Source organism: Topomyia yanbarensis, chromosome 1 (assembly GCF_030247195.1).
Source record: "Topomyia yanbarensis strain Yona2022 chromosome 1, ASM3024719v1, whole genome shotgun sequence".
Classification (NCBI taxonomy): domain Eukaryota; kingdom Metazoa; phylum Arthropoda; class Insecta; order Diptera; family Culicidae; genus Topomyia; species Topomyia yanbarensis.
The window spans coordinates 167,232,446-167,245,995 of record NC_080670.1 but is presented as its reverse complement, the minus strand read 5'-3'; positions in this window follow the sequence as shown (position 1 = coordinate 167,245,995).

Below are 13,550 nucleotides of genomic sequence, written 5' to 3'. Positions count from 1 at the left end.
AATCATGCATTCGAAATTGAGCATGCCAAAATCCAAACCAAAACAATTCTATCAAAAATCACAAAACTAATGCTCTAATCGAAAATCACGGTCGGGATAGTTTATTAGTTTGTTTACCTTACGAAAGGTGCCTTCCTCGACACACAAAGACTATTGGGAATGCTATAGTCCTTTATTATCGTTGCGATAAACGAGCCATGGGTAAGGCATTTATCATTTGTCCAGGTAGAGAAAAAAAACTTTGGAGATTCCGACACAAAAAAAAAGTTTGATTTCTTCCAGGTGAACAGCGGGGTGACATGTTTCTTCTATCCTTTGTGTACTTATATTTACACTTTGCCTCTGTTTGTTTACGAGGGTTGCGGCATATTTTCCGCCACGGAGCGACTCAAAGGCTCTACAGCTATTGAATTCGTAGCTGGATAACATCATCGGGCCTTGTAATTGAGTTGTTGCAGGAAATACAGATAGATCTATTCTGCGAGAGGCGTTGATGTTTGCATTTTGTACTGGAAATTTATGATGGACATTAGTTGATTTTTTCTATTGAAAATAATGTAGATGTATTTATAGGGATTGAATTTTGCATTTGGCATAATGGTAAAAATGGTAAAAATGCATATAAGACCATTTCACTTTAAACATTTGGGCGTATTTTCATTGCACAAAACACAGTAGACGCTGATGACTAGATTAGGATTGGCGCTGGTAACATTGGTAGGAACATTGTTGCAAAGCTGTTAGCACACACAACAGACGTTTAGCCTCGATTTGAAATGTTTGTAAGACACTCGCAATTGACGTTCCGAATAAATTTGAAACATGATTGGCAAACGTTTGCAGTAAAAACACTGAATTACTGAATAAAGACTCGCTATCGTATCCCAACTAAATAAAATGGTTTGGCAACATTTTTCTCCGCAAACTAGCACCACTGTCACAGCGTTAACTTCAGTTGACTCGTATACTACAGTTACCGCAAAGTTGCATCGTCGATAATTGTTTCATCATGAAGTGCTGTGTGAAGTTTTGTACCAATAAAAATACCGCCGGTTTTAAAAATATTGGTTTTTTCGCTGTCCGGTAAACTACGACCTTCGTGTGGAATGGGTCCGGTTCTGTGGTTTACCAGAAAATTACAACATTAGGGATAGCTGTAATTGTTGAAGCAACTTTTAGTAAGCACCGTAATGATAAAAGTTGTTTGTTTTACTTTGCCTTAGAGATTCGATTCAGAAATTTATTCAAAATATTTTAACTCACTATCACAATACTTCCCAAAATTCATTCATCAGATTGCAACATTTGACAAGTCTTCTGCTCGATTGGAATAACATTGACAGGTCTCGTGCTCGATTGGAATGACACTGACAGATAAATGGTTATCAAACGATTGACGTGTCGAGTCTTTGTCCAGAAAGATTCAGCGTCGTTGCCCAATCAAAAAGGGCAAGTTGCTGGCTAACGGGAGGCTATTTGCCAACTCGGATGTGCTAATTACCCTACAATTTGCCAGCAATTTGCTAGGAATTGGGGGGCTATTTCAAATGCAATATTTGGGCGATTTGCCGCCGTCATTTTTTTGCAGCCCTACCTGCCCTTAAATCGCCTCAAATCACCCAGGGAACGCGCCATTATGAAAATTGTAAATAATGTTTATTTTTGGATTCATTATCTATTCACATTAACTTATCAGTATACTAGGTAATCACCACTAAACTATAGGAAGAATCAATAGTGAAATTGGTATTGCACATCAAAACTCACTACAATCTGACTTTCATTAAGACTTTAGGTCACAGATCTTGTTCCGCTATACTTCCACATGATTTCACAATTTCCCACATTTGTTGGTTAAATGAAGTGCACTAGATAAACAAAATACAAGCGAGAACACGCCAATTGTTTAAAAAAAACAATTTTAAGCTTAAGCCATGAACCGCCATGTTTGAAAAACGCAAAAAACAACCAAGTCCATAACAGCCGCCAGAAAATTTGTCTAAGTATTGAAATTGCCTTTAAGTCGCATTCGCAAATTGCATTTGTTCGTAGCGGCAATTAGCACAGGCGAGTTGAGTCAAACGTCAAACTGTTTAAATCGCCTGACCATGTTCATCCGCATTTTTTACCGGGTAGTTTGCAGGTGGCGCAGTATCGATGCAATGCAATTCGAGTGCAACTGTCAAATATACGTAACGCCAATATGGTACTACTCAGTGAGTGCGTCGAGAATACTCATTTTTGACAACTGCTAGAAGCTGTCAGAAAATGAGTAGAATTGATATTTGCCACTGAGTGAATAACATCCAACAAATTTTCAGTAATCGAAACAACGACGGCGGAGTTTTACTACTTTTACTAGTTGTCAGGTTGTAGTCGGTAAGGCAAATTGAATTGCATTTTCAAGTTGTGAATAAAGTAAAATATACAAAACAGTCGTTCGATGCCCCTTGCAGGGGAGGCAACCTCCTTCAGGTCGCACATTTCAACAGTGCACACCAAATTCAAGTTTTGATATTCGGTAAATTTTTTTACGGTTTTAAACTGTAAAGTTTAATTTCTACTGAACGAATTGTAAAATTATTTCAGTTGTAATATATCTGTCAAATAAATGCCGGTGTTCGGTAATTCGAACGAGAATATTACTGAATATATGTTGTCACTTCACTGATGTATTTTGTCAAACAATTAAATGTCATTGCATCCAGCAGTTCAGTGACAATTTAACCGATTTTCCACAAAAAAATAAATGCTGAAACAAAATCAAAAAAGAAATGCTGGAGTTTAGCAATATTTACTGAACTTTACAGTAATAACAAACGCTTGTCAAATCTCGCCATTTTTCGTGTGTAGAAAAAGAAGCAACGGCTTCTAGTTTAATATTAAATCAAAATTCGAAGTGTTTTATTAAAAATTCAGTCAATAATAGGAACAGGATATATGGAAGACGTGTTGAACGTACTCGCGGCAACAGATGCAGAAGTAAAGGAGCTTTTCAGTAAGTAAAATTTAATGTTTTCTAAATCTTCACATTTTCCACAAGAATTTTGAAAAAATATTTTATTTTTTTGGAATATATCATCTTTCTTTAAATCGCTGAATTGACAGCAAATTTACAGGCAATAAATGCAATGAAATACAAATAATTATGAGCATACCCATTTTACCGACCAGTTTTCAACATTTCGCGGTTTTCCAGTGAAATTTACCGGAAGATATATAAAATTTGACAGCTGATTGCGTTTCCAAATTTACGGTTTTTTTTTGTAAATTTTACCGAACTTCGGTATTGAATGATGAATTGTCAGTAATTTTTGACAGTTGAATGTTTAGTACAAGTTCACCAAGCGTTCAGCAAAAAAAACTTTTACTGAACTGAATACTGATTGTTCAGCTGTTTGAGAGTCAGTAAAAAAAATACGGACAACTGTAAAATAATCTTGGTGTGTGCATTGAAAAATGCTGCTCCGATCGCATATTTTCATGATAATGAGTAAATTCAACTCATTATTCAACATCAACAAAAGTGAGTCATTTCTACTCAGTTTCGAAAGAAAGCAGGTTTACTCAAAAATGAATAAACCCCCTTCTACTCATTTTTTGAGTAGGTGCGGTTTTCGCTAGACTGAGTAGTTTTTTACTCATTTTTGACTAGACGTGGGTAATCGTGTAAGAAGCTAACTTTGAGATCAATTTTTGTAGCCTTTTTTGCACTTTAAGGCTACACTAAAAACAGTGAATACAAAGAATTTGAAAATTTTATTGGTCATTCCTCCAATGAAAAAGGTTATCTTAGAGAGGTCAAAAGAGGAAGTCTTTAAATTGAATCGTTTTCAAAGGAGATTGTGCGAAATCGTTGAAAGGCTATCCAATGAACAACGAGTAGTTTTTTGGAGATGCTTAACCAGGTTGGTATAAATCCGTGCATACTATTAGCGCATTTACCCAAAATTCCACGCGGCCTTTCCCACTCGAAAGGAACGGCCGCGCTACATGAAACACCGCGCTTAGCTAATTTGTCATAACATCGCAAATTTGCATAACGAAGGGCTGAATGAGAACACAAGTTGTTTCAAAAATCAGCCCTGCGTTATGCAACGTTTTGTGCAGGTTGAGTATACCGGATACAAGTGGTGCCACATTCACCACGGTCAGTAAAATTCAAATGATCTTTTTAGATTACAGTATTGATAAAATTGGTAAAATCTGCTTTGAAAATTGTCCTTGCATCTAAACCTAAATGGGAGGCTTATTACCACCGCAAATAGCAAATACAAGTACTAGGTACACCAAAAACTTACTGGCAACCTTAGAGCGGTCTTTAGCAGTTAGTTTGGCGTGTACGTTTCGGTGAATGTCTCAATATACAACTTTTGCGGTGCATGGTCTGAGCAATCGAGAATTTCTGAAAAACTTCACTTCTCACTAAAATCACTGAGAACTGACATACAAGTAATGTTTTCAATGTGTGTAAGAAATAAAACTGTCGTTTTGACATGCCACGAGCAAGTAGCAACCACCGGCGGCTCCAGGGAGGGGCACATACCCTCCTATTCGACCAGCAGCTGTTTTGGAAAAAAAAGATATTTGTATTATCCTACTTCAACAGGCCAATATTTTAGAAGTGACCATCAAGGTGATCAGTTTGTTGCTATTTTTTACACCTTTTTAACCAAACAATTAAATTTATTAACAAATTTAATTTCGGAATTTTGTTAGTAACAAGAGAAATATAGTTTCCACTAGGGTTGCGGTACCGTTAACGAAAATCAGGGAATCTCCTCGCCCATCTACAGGACGTTGTGTACTGTCTCGCGTGCGTCGCGTCTCTATAAAATATATCTCACTTAGAGTTAAAACTTGACGAGATTTAATTAAAATACCATCGCCTCCAGAAATCTATCCGGTGATAGCTAAAGTTAAATGACACACTCATCAGGTAGAATGACGCAGTATAATTAAACACAGTGGTTACACTGGATGTAAAAAGGCCTTTAACAGTTGAGCTAGAATCGCCGATTCGCTGCACAGAGTGAGAGTTCCCGAATACCTCTGTAGGATTCTGAGGATCTACTTTCAGAACCGGCAACTAATCTATGAAACTGACGCCGGAAAAAGAAGTGTGACTTAAGTGAAACCGTAACAGTGGGCATTCCTAAGGGTTCCATACTCGGCCCAACTCTTTGGAATGCTATGTACAACGGAGTGCTGGAGCTGAGCCTCCCAAGGGGCGTGAAGATTGACGGTTTTGCGGGCGACGTGATGCTCCTCGTGATCGACGAATCACTAGAGGAAGTAGACATACTCGCAACAGAGACAGTGCAGCAGGTGATAATTTTGGTCGGAGATTATATCATTAACTGAAAGCAAAGTTAGACAACTGAGAGTGATGGTAGACGATCGGCTAAGCTTTAATAGCCACAGGAGGGTCGTCAAAGTGACCTCGGTACTATCTCCACATCGGTACTCAGATACGCAGGGCCTGCTTAGGCGACGGCACTACAGACGAAGAGGAACACATCTCGGCCATACGGGTGTCTAGCGCTTTTCGAACTATCTCGTCAGCCTACGTGATAGCAGGAATGATTCCCTTAAACCTTCTACTCGAACAAAATAGCGAGACTCAACGGGATCGAGGCACGACAGGAGTCCGTTAACAAGCCCGAGCTGATACCTTAAGCAAGTGGCAACATCAGTGGGATAACGTTGTAAACGGTAGATGGACCCATCAACTCATTCCATGCCTGTCGGTGTGGGTGAACAGAGTGCACGGTGAAGTGAACTTCCACATGACACAGTTCTTATCTGGGCATGGCTGTCTCAAGAAGCATCTAAATAGGTTCGGCCACGCGTTATCGCCGTTCTGCATCGCGTGCGGTGATGTAGAGTAAACGTCTGAGCACGCGGTCTTCGAATGTCCGCGATTCGAGCACTAGCAAAGCGAAATGAGAACCATTGTCGGTGAGGATATTAACATGAACAATGTTGTCCAAAGAATGTGCGCAGACAAACAAAAATGGGACACTGTGAACAGAATAGTTGTTCAGATTATATCAGCGTTGCAACGAAGATGGCGAGAGGTGCAACGACACGCAACGTAGTAGTAGACGGCTTCGGGTCGTCGAGGCACCGATGAACCGGAAGTTACACTCCAACCGGAATCGACGGACCGGCACGCGACTAGTCAGTCTACTGAAGAGAGATAAAGTAGACTAGCAGGTGCAATCGGAGTAGACTTGATCCACCACCAGAAAATAGTCGTCGAGGCGCCTGTGAACTGGAGGTCAACCATCCACCCAGAATCTCAGGACCTACCTCGGGCATCTGCCCGAGTAGCATCGGTTTCGGAAGATCTTCACTACCAGGGAACTCTTCGTCGGAGTAGGAAAGATCCACCGTCGGGGACTATTCCAAGTAGTCCGTAGCGAATCGCCGGCTTGAATCGTTGCAAAGCGGACGCGATCCTCCACCCGGAATCGCGAGACAACCCTCGGTATTCTACCGGACTGCATCGAAGTAAGAAAAACGCGTGCGTCAACGGTTGCGGGAGACATTCTTTCGTCGGGAAACTCTCCTGACAACCGGACCCCATTGTCGACCACTGAAGCAAGCCCTTGCCATATGACAGCTAGCTAGATTTGGACATATCGTAATTGAGTCATCATGGGACTCCTAATGCTGATTTTCTTGCCACAGGAACAGTACTTTACTGTAAACGCTGTTCTTCAAGGATGAAGAATTTATATGTGGTGTTGGGTCAAAAAAATTGTGCCATGATTTCAAACAGAATTCAATTTGTGTAATAAGTGAAAGTAAAATTGAAAATTTGTTGGCGTAAAATTGAACTTGATTAACTGGAAAACAAAAGCATTCATCACGTGTTGTTTATGTTAACGAAATAATAGCGAAATGGACTCCCTGACGATTAGGAGGGAAAAAAGAATAGTGATTGCATTCAAGTATGATGTGATTTGTCTAACTATTCGCCAATCTGTAAATACAAACCGTGTGAAGAAATAAGTTTCCAAAATACGATACTATTTAGTCTGAAAGGTGTGTCCCTCCCCCTTTGCCAGCCGGCTGGAGCCGCCTATGGTAGCAACTTGCCACTAGCCGGCGCTACGATCGGCCAGCAAACGCTATACTGGCGTTGTGTGCAAATTTGGATACAATGGTGATTCATTCATGCGAGCCTGTATGCAATGGAGATTTTCAACGTATTTTCATTTAAATGTTTACACATATTTTTCAGCAAAATTTATTCTAGCCTGTTGACCCCGGTACGCACAGGAGTGGATGTGATGTTATTTTTGCCCATTGGAATAAAATCGCAGGTATTACTTTTGTGGTGAAAACGCAAAAACCCAACGCGCTGTTTGCATTTTTTTGTTTCGAAATATAAAATTTGTTAAACTTTACTTTTCATAATTTATTATTAGCTAGCCATTAGGGTGGAAGTTATTTTTGCGATGTTGGAATTTTGTCCATCGCCGGTCAAAACATGACTCATAATATCACAAAAAAAATATCGACATACAATACGAGATTGGACCATATTAAATGTGTCATGTGCCCCAAACGATTGAAGTTTTATATGAGAAATACAGACATTGTATAATACTCAGCAGAGAATTATTTTTTATGGGAGTTTCGAAGTAAATTGAAACTGAAACAATCGTATCCTCAGCAAGACGTTCCGTAATCTTAATCCGGCACAAAATTCCGTGCCAATATCAGTGATTGAATTCCCGAGGTAAACGGCTGCACAAAGTATTCGGGACAAAAAGGTGGCCAAAACTCTTAAAACATCTTTGTTTGTGTAGAATGTAAAACAGTTCACAGAGGAGTATTTGATCCTAAAAGCTGCCGAAAAGGGAAATTTAAAAACTCCTGCAATCGCTTCTATTCCAACACTACTGACTTTTTGGATAGCTACTACAGCATTTGACAACGTTTTTAGATTAATTTGTTTCATTTATGACCTGCATGAGCCGTCAAATCCAGAATAAAATAAGAGTGGTAAATTCTCGTCGTACAGCAATTGTAAGAAAAAAAGGGGTATTTTGACATATTTGAAAGACTTGTTCCGTAAAAATGCAATATTACATAATATAACACATAGGATGATTGGATTGACGGTATTGCAAACATCTTCAAGCAATGTTATATGGATCAGTTTGAATAAACTTAAACCTCAATTATCAACCATTCTCTCTTGAAAATATCATATAGCAAAATATTTTCTTTCATATTCTATTGAACATAATTGTAGCTTTTCATTTGGACCTCGAATAGAAAGTTGCTTTAAGATGTTTGACTTGTACTGAATCAATGTCTAATTAATGTGTTGTTTCTTGTTCTTGTTGCATTTTTTTCGGCGACACTCAAAAGAACTCGGGAATATACAAGCGACTACACGGTTATAGAAACACATTAGTACACGCGAAATCATAAATGCGCTAGCATACGCGACTCACAAATGTTCATGCGATTAAAAGAACGCGAACAATAATATACAAACGCTCGAGATTTTTGCGATAATACAAACCCTGTTGCAAACGTGATCATTCACGCTTACCTACGTTCGAGATCTCGCAATCATACAAACGTCCTGGCAATTAAGTCAACGTGGTAACACTTACGAATTTATAAACGTGGTCTCATATGCTAACATACAATCGCCCGCTCTCGCGCGATCCTGACACATACTCGTCCGGGAGCTCATATTCAATTGCTCGTTTCACACCAAATTGGACTATCAAACAAGTGAGCACCTTTCTTTAAAGTGTTATAAAAGTACACGTTCACGTAGGAGCGCTTGGAAGTCTTCAGTGCACTAATTTATTATAAACGAAGGAATAAGTGATTCGAAGACTTCCAAGCGATCCGACCTGAATGTGCACTGTAATACCACAGACTAACAGACATAACACTATGAGAGAATTCCCTCAAAAAACATCGATCCGACAATTTTCCCAGAACACTAGCTCCACCTTTTATTCATGGTTCCTAACACTCATTTACTGGTAGGTTACCCCTCAGGTTTGGGAGCAATTTTTCACTAGTGGTCTATACCTTGTATGCTTGTTCATATGACAGTGGCGCCATAATTTCAAATGTGGCCACAGTCCCAACTAAAAATATATTTAAAATGACCGTTAAAGCGGGCGAAGCTTTGTTTTTAAGTGTTATGTCTGTTAGTCTGTGGTAATACTTTGAAGGAAGGCGCACCCTTGTTTGATAGTCCGATTTGGTGGGAAATGCGCAATTTATACACTACACGAAGAAGGATAAAGGATGAGACAGACAGGAAGTGTCGATGCTTTACCTACTTAACGGAAGGACAACGACTCATCAGACTCTTCCATAGGTGTCGCGGAATTGGAGGTTTGAAAGGGGATTTGCTCCAAGCAAACGATGCGACCTATAAAGCTGAGTTTAGTATGTAGTTGTTCAGTTAGTCATTAATCGAGTACACGATCACTCGAAAAAGAAAGATCTTGTTTAATTATTGCGGTTTTTTAACTCTGGATAGCCGGCTACTGAGGGTGGGAGACACCGGGACAGGTTGACCGAAGGGGCAGGTTGGCCGAGTGTCTTTTATGAAAAGGCTTTTATGCACAGTAGCGACATCTATTGTGCTTTAGGTGGTGGTTTGGGCACCCATGTACCAACGTAATTGCAGGTGTTTTGGTGTTGTCGTTTGTACAAGAGCACGTTTGTTCTTTTTGTGGCGCTGGTGCGTCTTTTCTGTTTTTGAAAAATAATATGTGTAACGCGAATCAATTCACATCCGATTTTCAAAACGTGGTACCGCTGGAAAGGGTATCAAGCAAAATACGCTGTGTTACATAGCGGTACTTTCCGAGCCCCCGCTCGAGTGGAATGAGATTTGGTGCGCTCTTTGTTTACTTGTCTGATTAGCTGTTCTTTAGAAAACCTGTGAACAGCTGATCAGACAAGTAAACTAATGGCGATTTTGCTTGAACCCGAAACTGAGTCAGATTCTAACCCCAACCGCTGTCAGTTCATACATTTTGATAGCAGTTGGGGTTAGAAACTGACTCAGTTTCGCTTCAAACAAAAACCACATAAGAGCGCACAAGTTGTCATTCCACTCGAGCGGGGGCTCGGGAAATACCGCTATGTAACGCAGCGTGTACTGGTTCATTCAAAACCCAACAAAATGGTATTACAATTCGTTTACGAGCGCTCGATAGAGACACAAGTGTTTTTTTCAGTCCGTAAATAAGCGACAAAGAATAGTGCTAATCCGCGTTCAAGGTTATCTTGCGCATTCTCTGTCTCTCGAGGTTTTGGACTTTTTTCTTCTTTTGTGCGTGTGTTAACTGTTAGGCCGCATTCCTCAGCCTTTTGTTCGCATAGTGAGGATTGAACAATAGCCAGCTATATAAGCTGGGCTGGTGCGTCGTGGGAAACAAATAAACAGATAAGTGAAATCTACCTTTTTTGACACATTTACGGCTTATTCCCGTCTGCGCGGACGCTAACTCCGTGCGTCGACTGTGCCGATGGCTCCCTCCCAGGACGGCCAAATGGAGGTCGAATCGACTCCCAAGGCTCTCCTCCAACCCAAACAATGTCCAGAGCTCTCGATCGGTCCCTTTGTGGTCTTCTTTCGGCCCAAAACAAAATCGCTGAATCTATTACAGATTTCAAAAGACCTGACGAGAACGATTCTCGGCTGTGACCGAAATAAGAAAGGTCCGCTCAGACAGGGTCAGCGTCGTGTTGACCAATTCAAAGCAGGCAAACGATATTGCTTGCTGTGAGCACTTTTCAAAGGACTATTATGTTTATATTCCAGCTGTAAAAGTACAGTCTGAAGGCGTTGTCACTGATGAGAGTTTTACATGCGAGGATCTGCTGCAGTACGGGGTTGGCCGTTTTAGAGACCGCTTACTTCAACCAGTGAAAATACTTGTTTGCACTCGGTAGTAGTTGCGGGGGACGGTTCAAAAACGTACCCCAATCAAACGCTTATCGGGTGACCTTCGCTGGTACCGCTTTGCCGAATTGCATCCTCTTGTACAAGGTTCGTCTGTCTGTACCGCGGATCATGAATTGCACAAAGTGTAAACAATTGGGTCACATAGCCACCCATTGTAGTAATAAGAGGGTATTTTCAATATCAATCGACCTGTTTTCATGAATACTAGTCCGATTAAAGACGTATTTGGACTAATCTCCGATCAACTATTCATTTTACGGTAGTGTTATCACACCTTCCGTTCGCACCTGCTATCGGTCAAAGACTGATAGCATTCAACCGTCACCGGTCTGAGGACCATAGAATTAAACTCACGTGGAGGTATGAGAAAGGAGATTTATGAGAACTATATTATCTCACCGTTTGACGACCTACATCCTACGTTACTAGCACACACGACATACATATGCCCATGCAATCCAACACGTTTACAATCGCTCGAATTCTTCACGAAAATTCTCGCACACTCGCGATCTCGCAAACGTGAAAACGCCCCATTAATTAAGTGAACGTTTTAGCACTTATGAATTTATGAACGCGGTCTCAAGCGCGACCCGACAAACATCCGTGTTCACGCGATCATGTATCGATCACTTCCGGGAGTCCATAGCCACGGTTCTAGCCGCCTAGGTACAGGCCTTCAGGTGGCCCAATCTAATAGAAAAATAATGACGCTTTATATACTAGATATCACTTTCCATGGCGATATGATCGTGAACTTTAGTGATATACGGATACTCGCTCTCTTCTAGCATCTGAACCGTTCACTGAAAATTAAGTATCAGATTCACGGCCCCCGGCTATAAAATCGAATTTATACACGAGAAAATGCATGGAAGCTAACACACGCGACATATAAATGCCCACACAAAACTATACAAAGTATACAAACGCTCGAGCCCTTCACGATGATATGCAAAGGCGAACATGCAATCGCATCTACGCTCAACTATGCCCAAAATTTCATAAACTCAAAACCGGAAAATGTGTAATTCAGCGGAGTGACAGATTTAACGATGAATGTCAACGAGATACAGACTAGATAAACCAGGTTAGAAGCCGAATACTTGCTGCGGCTATAAGTCAGAACGGTATTGTGAGCTGAGCCGAGTAAAAATTGCGAACGAAATGTGTATGACGAAAAAGTTCACACGGAAGCCCGGGCTTGATCAACAACTTAGACTGGAATCTGTAAACAGGGTTGTTTAGATACTGTAACCTTAGGGTCATTCACCAACTTTTAAGGTTACAAACCTATCTAACGCTATGTGCAAGGTTCGAAGAAAAAACTCCGGTGACCTGTGCTAAAGGCAATCGACGTACCGACTACGCCCCCTCCCTACTTTGAAATCTGCTTCCAACATCAACTATCAATTTTCAGAAGCCGATTAGTTCCGAATAAATCGAACTTAACAAAAAAAAAACTAATAAGTAGCTGTCATTCGAGCCATTCAAATAAGGTATTTTCCATGTCCACCGTTAAAATCCGATCAAACCCTTCGCCTGCCAGAGGGAACCCTCTGCACAATCTGCCAGGCACAAAGTATACCCATCGAAATCAACCCCAAACACCAACAACACACCGCCGAAGAGGCAAGCCAACAGTCTAACCGTAGTATGCGGCAGCACATTTTCCGGCCGTAAAATGTTGGGAACAGTTGTGGGCATAAAGATGTTGTTGCTTCACCCAGTCAGCAGCACGTTTTCCCCCTTTCCGACTAGTTTAGGATTTTCCCGAACCCAAACACAGTACCTTCGTCGTCATTGGGTGTGCGAGTGTTTGTGGGCCTCGTGATCGGAAAGAGATGTGTTTCACTCGGTGACGCGTTACACCCCTTCTATTCGGTGACTAAGTAAAAGACACAACTGTTTCACCACCCTTCGATTTTCCGCCTTCCAGAAACGGCCTTCGGCCGCGAATAAGCGGCAAATGGAAACATAAATTTTCACTCACCGATCGATGTTCTAATGCTGGTGCTAGTCCTGCCGAGTCGTGACGTCGTGAATGTGTGAAATCAATTCAGCACCATGCTGCTGTAGGTATAGTAGGCCGAGTTTGGGTCGATCCTGTATCGTAGGCCAGAAGGAATCTTTTTTTTTATTTTGGCTAATTCGATATCAGATGAAACATATTGCAGCAATAGGTGTTCCCCCTCACCTCGGCTACAGCCGGTCGTCGCATGGTAACCATGCACGGCGGCGGCGGCGGGAGGGGTTCTAATCCGAAGAAAATAGGATATGCTATTAAAGTTACACACTTTCTGCTGCTGATTTGTAACATGATAGGGTGACAGTTTGAAAAGAGGTAACAGTTTAAACCCCTCGACACCGTGAAATGATGCGATGATTTGAAGAGCATGATTGAAGGCCACAGCGGATTGGGAAAAGGGGGAAGCAAGGTCGATGTTGGATTTTTTTTTGCTTGGCAGGTTTATGGGAGTATAATGGTGCTCATTAGTTTATTGGAAGATTAAATATTAGGACTTTCTCGAAGCTTGAATACATTTGGGACTTTAATTGGCATCATATCTAAATAGTT